This window comes from Metopolophium dirhodum, chromosome 5, assembly GCF_019925205.1.
Source record: "Metopolophium dirhodum isolate CAU chromosome 5, ASM1992520v1, whole genome shotgun sequence".
Classification (NCBI taxonomy): domain Eukaryota; kingdom Metazoa; phylum Arthropoda; class Insecta; order Hemiptera; family Aphididae; genus Metopolophium; species Metopolophium dirhodum.
In genome coordinates, this window is record NC_083564.1 from 27893088 (window position 1) to 27908067 (window position 14980).

Below are 14980 nucleotides of genomic sequence, written 5' to 3' on the forward strand. Positions count from 1 at the left end.
ATTATAATTTATCTTATGTTCTGTTATTAAAAAAATAAAACTTAATTATTGTTATTGGGGGGAAAAGCATGTATAATATGATCAAAAGTCGTGCTCTCGTCAATATATTATTTTTCAACGAGTGAACTATAAACGAATAAACGGGTCACGGGATCATAGATTTGCGACTCGGTGAATTGGAAATGTATTAAACCATCAACCCCAAGAGAGATGTAGCGATGATGCCGTGGAGAGTGCAAAACAAATGCAAATTGAATCGAGAGTATTAATAGTATTATGTATACGTATTTCTTTGGCCTCGGGGTTTATAATTAATTGAATTTGACGGTATTGTCTTAGTTAGAACCGAATTCTCAGTTAAAATATAATATTATAATAATAATATTCTTATGTTTATTGTAAGATTAGTATGTGAATTGTATATACAATGCAATATACAACGAACACATGGACTATATAAGTAGGTAGATTTACATAATAAAATACGTTACATTAAACTTATATATAGCCATATAGGTCCTTCTATGTTCGCATAATATAAGTATTTACTTTAATGTGCCTACACGGAAATGTAAAGACGCACGGAAAAACAACCAGAGCTTCAAAACAAACGAGTTGTAGGTTAAATTGCGTCGAATGTATTTATTTGTTCTGTAGGTATATATAAACAACAAAAGACTTCTGAAATAAATACATTTTAACAATGAGTTACTGGAAATTGAATTATATCATAAAAATAAAAGAACCAAAAATGTATTTTATTTAGTAGAGACGAAGAGTTAAAAAAAAAAAAAAACATGTGGCATGGTCGCATGCGTTCTTCGGTAACAATATATCTAAAGTAAGTTTAGAGTTCGTGAATATAATTAATTTATAATAAGTTTATAGATGAAGTTAGATAATGTGTTGGTTATAGTAGCGGTAATTGAAATATTTAAATATGAGATCTAATTGTGATTATTTTTAAATTTCAAATACCAACGTGCGCTTAGCAGACATTTTATGTAAATGATGTAGGTATAAGTATACAGGAGATAATATTATGTTATATTAGCATTGTGTGATTTATCTGATAAACATTAAAATAGTATAATTTATTGTTTTGTTCTCCACGGCTTCCGTTATGATAATTATACAATATAGGTATTACTACCTAGGTACTTATATTATAGTGGGTACACTGTTCCGATTTTAAACAACGCGGTATGCGTACAACATTAGAAGGCTTATAAATTATAAATTATTATATCTATGTATAGATACGTCACGCCAAAACACTAAAAATTATTATCGTTATACCTAAATTGTATTGTCATATATATATTATGCCTCGCGGTTGCAGTATTTAAACATCACGTAGTGTCAACAACGAGAAACCCGCGTAAGTACCGCGGTGTAGCCATTTCGTCTTCGGAAAACAAACAGTTTGCACGACCAATTTGTTTGCACCGTGTGTACTTATACTTACACTGTATATAATAATATATTATACTATGTATATGTGTATGTGTTGTACTCATTGTACTCGTAATAGTATACTTAGTATCAGGGCCGAGCTTGGTAATTTTGGGGCTTTGTGAAAAATGTTTGTGTTGTCCTATTCAGTGGTGTGTTTAGACGGTACTTTGGAGCCTCAGTGACAGTGCGACTTTATGCCCATCAATGAATCCCGGATAGTTGGATGACTGGATGAGTTGTACATGTAAACAATTAGTTCTATAGCCAATTATTAACTAACTAAGGATAATTCATATCATATTATAATTTATACTGTGTTATAATTAGTAATAACTAAAAAATTTATTTGTTTAATTTAATTTCATATAAATATGAATATAAATTAGTGATTAATAATTAACTTGAAAGTATGGAACTGCCGGAAATGAATACCCGATAATTTATTTATATCGACTAACCATGGGATTTTTAAAATGTATGTGGGGGCTCTGTGAAACAGCACAGCTTCTACTGCTGTCAATCCGACCCTGCCAGTATACATCGATCATATGTCAAATCATGCACAACCGTTTGCTATGCCCCAATAAATTGAGTAGGTAGGTACCTACAGATAAAATTATTTTATTATTTTTGATTGATTTTATACCACTTAATTTTAGTATTGTTTATACTATAATCAGTCATATTTAATTAATCTTCGATTAGCTGAATCCCTTCACTAGCACTCAGATTTAACACCTGCACGGTTCATAACCATCAAATTATAGTTGAGTATACTGTGTACATGGTTGTTAAATATAATCACATTTTGTAAATCTACATCTACATCTAATGGACGTCCACGTCTAGAATTTGATAAAAATAAAATAAAAATATTATGCAATATGTGAAAACGTTACGTACTTCTCAAAATATGCAATGTGCCATTGATAATGATTTTTTTTTTCAATATGTATTTATAAGTAGTGGGTAGGGGCGTTTAAGGCTTAAACTTTAAGCTACAATTATGCAAAAACATTGCAAAATTGGCATAATAATATACGTGAGTGAATTAAATGGACTAAATATGGATTAAATATTTATTGGATATGATATTGTGAAATTAATTTATATCGGTTTTTAAGGATTCTGAAAAAAGGGAGCGATAAAAAAGTATAAATAATTCAAAAACTTTCATACAACACCACTCCAGATTGATATATGAATATATGGTACTTTGAAAGGTTAGCTTATGAATTTTCCAGTAGTAGTGTATAAAATGATAAAATATAGTAAAAGAAGAAGGTAGGTATGAGTGAGTGAAGATATTTTTTCAACAAAATCTTTCGAGTGGCTCACGCACGTTAAAAATGGTTTTTCAAGAGGTTTAAATGTGTATGAAAGTACTGTAAGTGGGCATAACGACAGAATCATAGTTTTTGTACGTTGTTTAATGTATTAATATTATAAAATACTTTAAGATTATATTTATTTTGATTTATAAACAAAATATTGTAAAAGTAACAAAATATTTATTAATATGCGTAAAAACTTAAGAGTGGGCGTGTAAATTGTGCACAATGTTATGTATAATGCAATTAATACACTAATACACATTAATTAGATTTTGAGTAGAAAATATATGTAAATGGACCAAACCAAAAGCACTGGTAATGTAACAACCAATAAATAATAATAAATATGTATACATTATTGTGGTTTTGAAACAATCGGACAACAAAACTGAGTTCAATATACATTATAAATTATAATAATAGAATATCATAATACTGTTACAAAAATGAATACCTACTACATACTATATAGGCATATTGGTAATAATTGTGCGTTGAGTAATTTAACAAGTGGGTATTATAATAGTAGTTCGGTAGAGATGGCGTATATTTGAATATTTTAATTAATGACTAAATCATGATAAATACAGTATAACGGTGGTCTATTATTATGCATAGAACCTTATATTTTTTTAATGTATTTTTCACAAATACGGGCTTGGTAGTGGGACGCTAAATATTAGTTTTCCCCGGTCAGTCCGAAATCCCAATCTGTCCCTGTGCAGTATATTATACGTATATTGTCCGACGACTGATCGCAGACTTTCGTTATCGCGACACACTCTTTTACACAGGCGTTTAAGACGTTTAAGTATAATAATTTATGTAGTATAATAATATATAATGTACCATTGTACCTACTCAAAGGGCGCAAACCACCGACGAAAAACACAGCAGTTTGTCGGATTCGCGCTTTTACCTTTATCTTTCTTAAACTCGTCGTCGCTTGCTCATCCGGCCGGCTTCCGTCGGTAAGAAATCGAATACACGCAGCGCGACGCTTAGCACTATATAATTAGGTATACATGTATTTTATAGGTAAAATTAGTGGTTAGTATAATATGACTTAAAATGTTATGTTATTATCAGTTTGATATATTATATATATATTATATTTTAACTACTAGAAAATATTATCACGGCAAAACGGTTTATTATTTTATCATACAGCATCTACGGAGACTAATGTAATTACGAATATGATTATAACCGACCGCGGCGGTCCTACAATACCGACACCGTCTGGAACAACACTTCACTCGGTATTGTGGCGGCGGCAGAGGCGGCAGTGGCAGCAGCGACGACGACGGCGACGACGGCCGATCGATCGACATTTTGTGTTTTGCACACACGCGGCCGAATCGCGGCGACAACAAACAAAAAAAGAAAAAAAAAACTGAACATCACAATAATAATATAATATTATACACATTCACGGGCGTGTTATAGTACTTCATGCCCAACATCTATCGCTACCGCCTACGCGGCACATCCACGTTTGCGACGACCATAACCCACATAATATTATTATTATTATAGTCTGATACTTGATATTTTGTAATAATACAACGATAGGATTATTATAACTCACCCGGCGGTGGTCGTAAATCGTAATAGCATAGGTAACTTCTAAAATAATATTCGTCATCGCTCGTGTTATTATAATATAACCGTGTATAAAACAAAATTCATCTTTTTGTTTCTGTATATTGTATGCTGCATAGGCGTGAGGTCTGACTATAGGCTTTTTCCGCAGAGGCAGAATATATATTTTTAATGTACAATGTCATTCAAAATGTTGGCGCATTCATTATAGAACCAATGGAGTGGTAAAAGAGGTTGTAAAATAATGATCATCTAACTCATTTTTCGGGGAATCCCAAGAGTAACAAGGTTTTTCATCAATTATTTAATCATTTTTTATGTTTATGATATCATAGTATATATTAAGGTTTGGTGTAATCATTTTTAATGGAGCTATTGTCGTGTTTATTAGGTAGGTACTTTATCAGTCATATGTACTAACCAATTGGCAATTTGTATAAAAATAAAAAGACGAAAAAAGATATCCAAAAGCTTAAAACATATCTATATTATATTAGTATATCACTATTCTTTATTCAAACAATATGAATATATTTTCTTGAATGTCGACATTAGAGGCGGCTCCTTTTGAAAATGGCAACACATGCAGACTCTGCAGCTGCCACCGTACTCACGCACTCACGCCTATGTATGTATGTATGTATGTATGTATGTATGTATGTATTTATGTATGTATGTATGTATATGTATAAATGTATGTATGTATGTATGTATGTATGTATGTATGTATGTATGTATGTATGTATGTATGTATGTATGTATGTATGTATGTATGTATGTATGTTTGTATGTATTTATGTATGTATGTATGTATATGTATAAATGTATGTAATGGATGCATGTGAGTACGTACACTTAAAGTAGGTAGAATGGTAGATATATAATATAATTTGTTGAAAAATGGAAATGGTAAAAACAAAAAATGTAGTACCTATATAATATGTAATAGGTATGTTTCAATTTTGTTTTAAATAATAAAATAAAAGCACGACTGTAAAATCACAGATATTATAAAGAGCCGAACATAATCAAAGAGTTAGGATACTTATTATTGGCGAATAACCTTGTCCACATTAGTATGTGTTGCGTAGGTGTAATGTAACAATTTAACTATTAATGGGAGTATGAATGGGATAAAAAAGAGGAAACATACGTATAAACATGTAATTATTTTTATAATTATTGTCTTCATCCAATTAGATTATACGGATTTCATCGTTTCAGCAAAAATAATAATATAAAAAATTCGATACACGTGACAGATATTAATTAGGTACCTGCCTAGGTAAAACAATTATATAGGTATTATACTATTAATACTATGATCGTCGTGTTTTGACTCGTAAAAGTCCTGATCACCATCGCCAACCCAGATTCCAACGCTCCTCGTATACACGTACAACCACTTTTCCTCCCTTGCTCCCTACGCATCATAGCCACCGCCACCGCCACCTACGCGCTACCACCACCAAACTTTAAAGCGCGTTTGACCCCGCGCGTGACCTACATTCTAGGGGTGTGCCTTCCTCTAGTGTGGCGTGGCGGTACGACCACAGTAACCGCATCAGCGGTCATGGTTGTGTCAACGAGACGATATTATATGACAACAATATTAATAAAAACTATTGAACTTTGGACGGTATATTATATCATTAAACACATAGTATTTTTTAACAAGCGGTACACTATCCTGATTTTCTCGTTTATTATATATTATACCACTCTCAATGCACTCGTAAAAAATCAATAGATTTCGTCGTTCACCGCCCCTCCAAGCGTCTCGCGTGGTTTCGTCGTCGCGGTTGGGCGACGAGGAAAGCGGTAAATGGGTCATACTCCGCCTGTGACTATATATAATATTATATTTGTGAGTAAACACGCGCGTCAACATGCGCCTCTTAAACTACTCACACACACACACACACACACACACACGTCACAGCATTATACCATTACTACATCACCATCATCGCGGACGACTTACCCGCGTTGTTGTGTCCAAATTCAAAATTTCTATGCGTCGTCGACCGAGCCGCTCAATTCCTCCGCGGGCGGGATGGACTCTCGCGCGGTCGGTGGTCCCGTGTGACTGTATAGAGGTGGGTAGTGATCTAAAGTGTACACGTTGTATCGCCCGACCCGATCCGCACACACGCACGACGGAACAGTGTCTCAATGACGCACCGCGCGCGCACGGTCCTCGCGTATACCGCGACTAACTACTAAATGGTACCGTCCCTGTAGGACGTGCGCGGTGGACCTCTTTCGGTATGCGGCGGCGTCCGTCCCGACGGGAATCCGTCCGTAAACCGTGACGACGTGTAGGTGGAGGAATAACAGCGATGGTGTCCGCGCTTGTTCCGTTTTCAGTCCATTGCCGTGCGGCGACCGTGTGTGCCGAGTCGGAGACGGAGTCGTCGGAGTTTGAGTCGTCGTCAGCGGGGGTGGGGGGCACGTCGCGGTTTGACGGCGTGTAAAGCTCGTCGCAATATGGCGACGACCGTGAGAGACTGGACCAGCGGAGCGGTCGGCCGCCTGGCGCGCGCACGATCGATAAAGGAAACGCCGCCGGTGTACGCGCAACGGTCGGCGCACGCGAGCTAGGCCTGCGCGCCCACCACTGTAGAAAGTTTTACGCCTCCCCGACCCCCACGCACTTTTCACACCCCTATCCACCAACCACCTCGTCAGCCACGCCACCCCTCGCGCACCATACCCCGACCACACATTCGCCTACGCACACCACCGCCGCCGCCACCCTCGAGTATTGTGTATGTGTGGGTGCGTGTATGAGTTTTTCTTCTTCCCCGCCATAAAACCCCATCACCCCTTTCCCCACAGCTCGTCTATCCCGGTCCACGCCACCGGCAACTGCGAGACGCTTAGTCTCTCGTCGACGTACCGGTCTCCCCCACCGAGGAGATACCGACCCTGTCGTGGTACAGCGTAGTCATCGGATGTGCTCTCGCGAGGCGCTACGAAATAGTGTAAGTGCCCGATAAATGTCTTCCGCGCGATTTCACACAGAGCCTAGAATTTCATGATGTACATGATACGAATGATAGAAAATGTTGATTTGATAAAATATAGACCAATTAAAAAAAATAAAGAAATAAAAATAATATACCATACTTACAGTAGGTAAATAGGTTTGATGACCAATAGGGTTAAATTTTGACGACTCGTTAATAATAAAATATATAAAATATTTATAACCAAACGTTATTATAAGTCTTAATCTAATTACAAATTATCATGTGATTTAAAATTTTAAAATGATGATATAATGATATTTATCCGGGGTCGACACTGACACCGCAAGCGGAAAAGTTGTGGATGAACGTTTTTAAATCTCCCTGTAACTGTTAAATACTTGGATAAAAAGACCACACAAAACTGATCGTTCAAGCGCAAAAGTCGTGGATATTAAGATAGAACCTACTTATACTATACCTACGATTATATTTCAAGTTTTGTAATAATTAGGTACCTAGTTTATAATAACCATTGGTAAGTATTACCAAAATATAGGTATTTGGTAGGTGGTACGTACTTGTATACAAATATACAATTTAGTAAATACAATTTTTTTTTTTTATTTATTATCTATTGACGCATTGCGCGTTCTTTGGTGATTCTGCGGGAGCGTCTCTGAGTGACGGAACATTTGCGCAACAAGCATACCCAAACATCCTTCGATTTTCATTAGACTATACCGACAACCTTCGTTTATCATTATGCCCACTCATTAAATTTGAACACCCCAAACTGGCTATTTCCAAAATGAGAACAATTAATTTTCACTATTCTATCGATTAAATTTAAAATAGTGGCTATTGACTGTTCTATTTAAATAAGTAATACTAATTTACACATTTTATAATTATACAATTATACAATTATACAAAGGGATGTACGAGTATATATTATCACAATAATTCAATATTCATAATGTATTAATAATCAACTAATTTGTTTGTTTCATAAAGATAAATTAGATAATACAATGTATTAATATTTCAATATTCTTTGAGTGTTTATATTTTATACATAGTACAAATAATGGCCCGTTGGTATATAATATTATGCTAACCAACATTTTCTGTTTTTTTTTTTTGGAGCAGGTAATTGCCACATTTTTAATCTAAGGGATCTAATCGGTTATAGTTGCGTCAATTACCGCTCGAACCAAATGTTACGGTATAGCATCGGAAACAATTACAGTTAGACACACAGGCTGACTCAGACTATATAGGCGCATACAGTTACATTACACCAAAATTAGTATAATATAATGTATGGATATTCTGTCACATGTTTATAAATTAACAATATTTGACTGATAAAATAAGTAAATCGGTATGTGAGTGGAAAATATTAATCATGTTAATTAATGAGAAGTATGAATGCAGAACTAAAAATGATTTAAATAGGTTATAATATTGTTTCACTATCAACCGGGTAGGTACACTGGTGATAATGCAGAGCTAAATTTTATTATTGTCAATCAGAATATGATTAAAGTCATACGAGACGAAAATAGATGTGGCTCACAGCCCTTCTTCACACTGGTGGTGAAAGAGTAATCACGATATTTTTTGTTGGTAAATTTCCTCAGCATCCATCTCGTTGCCAAGTGCAGTTCCATTAACGGCGTTTTTAATAATCGAACTTTTTTCGCGTCGTTGTGCACGAGTGTGTACCTATATGTTATACGTGGGTACAACACCGTACAGATTGTACAGTGGCAAACCGATTCTTGATCGCCTCCTACTTGACGACACGAAACACCAGTTTCCGAATGATGAAGCACCGGTGGAGGGAGGAGGGGTGTCAAGGTAGGATGAACAAAGTCCTTTATATTATTCACAGATTTATTATATCTAGGATGCCTAAACTCATTATTTAATGAATAGCTCATAATTATAAACCTACACTTTCCAAATTTGTATTCTTAAAAAAATATATATTATCTGTCTTTAACACAATTTGCAATGAATTCTCATTTCAAAAGAAGAATTTTATATCGTAGTCACATCACACCTGAAATGGGTTAAAAATCTAAGTACTTGAAAACATAGTGCGTAGTATAATAAAAATACATCAAAGTATAGAAATACGGGGTATGGTTAGTAAGGGATATAGGAGAGTAATACGTTAAACATGGTTTGTGCAGAAAAGTTGAAGATCCGTTCGAATGTGGTAGGTACTTCTAAGAGAAAGATGCCACGACCACCCCTGATACTATGCTGCACGAATTAAACTGTATAATAAATTAGTATTTATATAATATGTAATACGTTATATGATAGTCGATGGACTAATATTATGTGTTTACAGTTTATTCATACTGGTGTCATATTTTAAGGTCGATGGTAGTGATTTTATTTTATTAGTTTAAAGGGTGTATTTAAATTTGTTCTACAGTTTTATTATATTTTGTGTTTAATGTTATGTGAATACATATTTTTAACTCGCTCACATTGCGTCGGAGTAAGTATTGCAATCGTTCAATATAAAAATGATATGTCTATTCGTGGATATGTCTCCACGAAGTTATGTTCGACGCTCCAAATCACTGTGACGTTAAGATATTATGCATGGCATGACTCGTCTTGTACTTATAATTTATGTGTTCACTTATTATTGAATTAATAGGATATAGAGATGTACTTTTCTCCTACATTCTTTTTTATAATATTGAGGTGTTTTGAACACCTTTTATGTGAGATAAGTTTTATTATTATTATTATTGCAACTAGTACTAGGCAACTATATTATCGTGAGGTCTTAAAAATAGCTACATTTATGACTCGCTATCATATAGGTAATTTACTGCAGACACTGATTGATATTCAAATGTTATTTAAGTTATAGAGCACTAAAGCTATACTTATGATTCAAATACCTAATAATACTATGTAACGATTGTAATTAGATACTAATATTATGGTTAAATCTCGTTAATTAGTAGGTATGCTGTTAGAAACTCTTACGTGAGCGTCCACCATTTAGGACTTTTTACAGACATATATTTCGAACGTTATTCAAGTTATGAAGCACTTATAACTATACTTATGATAATAATCAATTTGTCTTATGTTTTAAAGATGAATAAATAAATAATGAAGTGAATAATAATAAGTTTGGTTGAAAGAAATAATTAACAAATTAATTTGGTTAATAGTACAAGATAAAATAGACTCGTGACCATTATTATACCCAGGTGTTAGAATAACTCAATAATATACCTACGAGTGTGGACGTATTCGTTTGAATGGTAAAACGAATATATTATCGAAGTGCTGCATACGGGCGTGGGCGATGACGTTTTTTACTAAGAAACTGGCTCCAGTGTAGATTTGGTTTGACCCTTAAATAAATTATGATTCGAATGTAATCCCTTCTGCTATTGATGAGTATCTTTTGAACGAAACATTAAGGGACCACGTTGGTGGTTTCAAGTAGTACGGTGTTGCATAAGTACCACCAGGGCTCCAATAGAGCATTAAGTTTGTGTTATTTTGTAGACCGCCTTTGCGTCTGTGCACACAAGTGCATAATATGGGTATTGGGTATTGTATACCCTATATATTATACATTGCGTCATCTCACACCCTCCGTATTATGGCCACGTTGGAATTAACTATCTATAGTATTATTATTTAAATATAATCTGATAATAATGTAGTATTAAATATTAATATTACAGTAGTACCTAAAGTACACTTTAAAATTCCAAAAATAAGATTTTGAGTAAATGCATCGTTAGGAAATATAAAGGGAAAATATGGGGGCGATCTTGCTCGGTAAACCACTCGCTCTGTATAGGATTGCTTTATCGCAAATGGCTCAAAAGTCTACCCTCTTGTAATTTATTGAAAGTCATAATCATCACTCGTGTTCGTATTTAATGGACAGGCATGTTGACGTTTTTTTAAAACATCTATTTAAGTCAGAACTTCCGAACAAAAAATGATTGTCGGTCGATCTTAACCGAAAAACACACTCTATTTGTATGTACAGAACACCTAAACATCGTTTGCGGTATATAGGTACGCATACGTATACGGTAGATTTTTTTTAAGTATAGGTATCCTGCCGATTTTTGTTGTACCGTTGTATGCGTAAGTAAGTAATTAAGTAAGTAAGTTAATGATACAATATAATTTTAGGCATGCCCAGCAGTCACGAGCAGATATGACAGCCATTACTTTAGCAGTGTATATAGGTATGTATCTATAGCATTTATATAGTACCTTATGCACGCGATTTTTAAAACACGCGTAAGGGTCATATCTATATGAGTATATATGAGACTATACAAGTCTGGCGATCGAAAATATCGCTTATACACTCTTCTATATTATAATATATGTGCAATAGTGTATTATTATACGAATCACGAATACAAATTGTCCGATTAAAAATTGCAAGAGATCTGCAAAATAAACGACATCACGTCCAAAAGAGTAAAATATTTTCTGTACAGATACGTATTATGCAGTGTAAATACGCACGACCCATTTTACTCGAGGGTGTATTGTTCCGCATATTGTTATGGTTTTTTCCTCAACAAACACTATTATGCCCAGTAAAACAACTCAAAGGCCAATGTTCTGAAGTTTGAAACCAGACACTCGCTAGGTATAGTATAACATGAACGTTATAATAATATTGTTTTAATTGATCATTATTTTCCTAGGAAATAGTGAAAAAAATACCAAAATGGAAGGGTGGGGTACGCAATTAAATTTTGGTTTAGAGGCGTTTACAACGAAAACCAAGACAGTTTTTGGGTTAATGGTCTGGAAATGCGTATTCTTCTAATGTAGGTAGTTAATTTTTTTTTTATTGAATGATAACCATTACATAACAATATGATAGCAGTTAACAATTATGTAATTGGTTCATCTATGTTCTGTAAACTAAGCTTGGGTGGGAAGTACAGAATTACGGAGTACAATATTATTAACAACTAAAATAATAATAAAATGTTAATTACATGGTATTATTATTTAGTCAAAAATTATAACTGACAATACACTATTATCTTATGTCAATGCATAAATAAAGCGAAATAAGTGTCCAATAAATATAATATAGCATATATATATATGAAATGATGTATCTTTGTTTTTAGTTTATACAATCAACAAACACGGTGATATATAACGTGTATAGTTATATCGCGTTTCGGGCAGAAACAAAAAACATCTTTAGACAGACTTCGTTTTGCAAATACACCACATTTTTACATCAGAAATTATATAAGATATCTCTTAGTATATCTACTTCGTGTTGGAACTTAAGATGTAATTAAAACCATACTAACTATAATAACACTATGGATAAATATCGGTTTTCTGAATTTATGAAAATGTTCTAAAAATATTACCTTTTGCCACTGGTTAACTCACACATAAAAATAAATTAGCCACGAAATGAGGACACAACTAAGAAAAACTCAGACAAGAAACAACTCGCATAAAATGCTACAGACTTAAGTTAAATTGTCGAAGTAGGAATTAGGAAGTACACATTTCACAGTAATTGTAAACTTCACTATTGAGTATTGGGTTTATACTATAATAGACATACCAAAAAAAATAAAAATACAAAGAAAATACACATCTTGTCTTTAATAGACGTTTTAATTGACAAAGGCTGTACAATACAACAAATTAACTGGGCATGAGCTTTTTGTTCTTTTTTTGAGTTGAAAGAAAATATTTTTCAAATTATTTGCCATAAAAATGTATCCAGAGAAATTAATAATTACAAAATGTACCAAATTATATGAATTATTCACGGTGGTGTAAGCCGTTAACATTACCACAGCTCTACCGTTATAAAACTTTTTAGATTATATGGATCTCTATAATTCTGAGAAATAGCGACCTAGTGATGGAGGAACATTTAAGAGGACGTCACATACACATGTTGTCTCTGTCTTACACACGTACGACACAGACAAAACGCGTTTACGCAGTCTGAGTATAAATCGCTCAATTTTGGTTCTAGAGTAAAAATACCTATTATAAAATTGAATCGTGAAAATATTTCTGAGGGATAACCGTTGCGTTTTTTCCATATAAAGTTCTTTATATCGTTTAGAAATAGCAAAAATTTCAAAATACTAGAAATACCGTTAACTTTACAAAATTTAAATTTTTTTAAAAAAAAACTCTTTTCGTGTAACGTACGAAACAACACATGCGGGTGTGACTTTAAGGGTGTAATTTTCACTGTAGAAAACTGTAGATAATAGTATGGTATTTTTATGGGAGAACGTTTCGTTGGTGGTGCTAGGGTATTTGATCTAAATTATATTTTATATTAAACATTTCAAGATAGGTAGATATTTTTTTCTAGCTTACTAGAATATTGATAGTTTCATATTATACCCATAAATACGACATATGCTATTAAAATAAATTACCTGTATATTCACATCGTTAGATTTTGAGTTTTTTTTTTTTTTTATTGAACAAAAATTTATATATTTACAATCTGTATTCACGTGTAATACAATTTTATGTGATTTGATTGATGGTAGGGGGAAGGCACCCAATGGCGGTAGCCCGTGGGTTTTTAAAAGTTAAATAATTATTAACTATAGTTTATTTTAATCGGACTCTTAAATATTTGGCTTAAATTTCAAATTAATATAAAACACAAAATATTGTATTATTAATATCAAGTACGCCTTTATAATGTTTGACGTTTTATGGTTGATATACGTTTAAGGTTTAACGTTTAATATATGTACATATAATAAAGCTATTATTATTATCATTACCTACTGTATATTTTATGAGCAAACATAACATAATTTCTCATTATTTCGATTCGATTTGTGTGCTTTTAAAATATAATATTTTTAATATTGTCTGCCATCATTTATTTCTATACACGGTTACTTCTTTTTTTCATATTTAAATGAAGTATTTCCAATTTTTAGTTCAACTATAAATAATAACTGGACAATAAGTAAAGTTAATCACATAATTTGAAAAAAATACAGGTACATGGGATGCTTGTTGATAAGCAACTAATTATTAGTAGAACCTCTGAAAATAGTTTGCTAATGTTATTAATTACGTATAGTATGTTTGCTAGTTTGCTACCGTTAAATATATATATTTTTTTCAATTATAACGAAATAATGGAAAAGGTTTCGTATTGATTTTATGGGTATAAAGTCATGTAATGGGTGGAAAAACCACGAGTACACTGCGAAAAGCAGAACAGAATTAAACGAGGCGCTAATGAGGAAACAGTATCTAAATACCCTGCAGAGCTTTTCTTCGAGTAATTATTTCACGTACAGAGACATATGAAATCGGTTTTGTTTTCTACTCCAATTTATTCTTCAGACTCTTATCAAATATTATTAGTACTTACCTATTTAATATTTAATAAAATATTAGGAATTATCTTGTATTAGTTTATTAGAGAATTAAATCGTCTATCATATTATTGTGTTATTGTATGTATACTTACAGTAATGTGTAACATGCACACTTGTACAATCCACATCAAACATAATATTAGAGTATAATATTATTTACACTTGGGCA

The 14980-nt window shown here is 33.2% G+C and overlaps 1 protein-coding gene across 3 annotated transcripts in view; it reads right to left on the reverse strand.

Annotated features, from left to right (window-relative positions):
* The window catches only part of LOC132944280 (synaptotagmin 1-like), a 41213-nt gene extending 34289 nt beyond the window's left edge, over positions 1–6924 (reverse strand). The window contains exon 1 of one of the 3 annotated variants that reach the window (XM_061013542.1): positions 6382–6924. The gene's annotated coding sequence lies outside the window, so the exon portion shown is untranslated. Of the gene's footprint in view, positions 1–3711; positions 4029–6381 lie in introns of those variants that run through there. The other 2 variants (XM_061013540.1, XM_061013541.1) reach the window with 2 other exon arrangements.
* Between the last annotated feature and the right edge of the window lie 8056 nt (positions 6925–14980).